Raw genomic sequence first — 975 nt, 5'->3', positions numbered from 1 at the left:
CACTGTCCATTTTTTCCTGTCTTGGTTTGTGTTTGCCACCTTGGAATCCTCTGTGTAGTGGGTTGATCCACTACTCAGGAAGAGACTATTCTAGAGTACGTTCTGTCTTGTCTTCGAAACGTCTAGATAGAATAGAGACAGCTGATGAAGGGATATTCCAAGTGGCTTTCCGTTTTCCTATGTGTTCGTTCCGTTGTCTGTAGTTTATTGTTCTAACGTCCTGTATCCTGATATGCATGTATATACACATGTAGATGTAAGTATGTACATATATGTGTGTATACATGTATATATATTCTTTGTATTATATATATATATATATATATATACACACAAATACACACACAAATACACACACATATATATATATAATGAGCTTCTTTCGGTTTCTGTCTACCAAATCCATTCACAAGTCTTTTGGTTGGCCTTTATAATAGATGATACTTAGCCAAGATGCCATATTTGAAAAGAAACAAAGAAAAAAGGAAGGAAAAAGGAACTATGTAACAAATGAATGGAGGAAGAATGGAGAGTAAAGCAGGGGAATGAAGACGGAGCTAAACGAAGAAAGCGCGTTGAAGGAAGAAAGAATGAAAGAACGAAAGAAAGAAAAACAGAAAAACTAAAAAAAAATTTTAAACAAGGGGAAAAGACAAAAAAGTTGATGAATGAAGGAAACTAGAGAAAATCGATGAACAAGGTGTGGAAGAAATGAACGAAGAAAAATCTACGAACGAAGAAGAAAAGTAAGGAAGAAGGAGAGAGATAATGGGAGGAAAGAAAGCCAATAGAAATGTGAAAGAAAAGTCTTTGAAAGAAAGAATGAAAAACTCATGGAAAATAAAACGTATAAAGATAGTGAGTAGTAGTAGTGGTAGTGGTGGTGGTGGTGGTGGTGGTGGTGTGGTGGTGGTGGTGTGGTGGTGGTCGTTGTGGTGGTACTAATGGGGGAGGAGAAAGGTGTTGAGGCGGAGT

Source organism: Octopus bimaculoides, chromosome 8 (assembly GCF_001194135.2).
Source record: "Octopus bimaculoides isolate UCB-OBI-ISO-001 chromosome 8, ASM119413v2, whole genome shotgun sequence".
In the NCBI taxonomy this organism is placed as follows: Eukaryota; Metazoa; Mollusca; class Cephalopoda; order Octopoda; family Octopodidae; genus Octopus; species Octopus bimaculoides.
Note: the sequence above shows the minus strand (reverse complement) of the source record.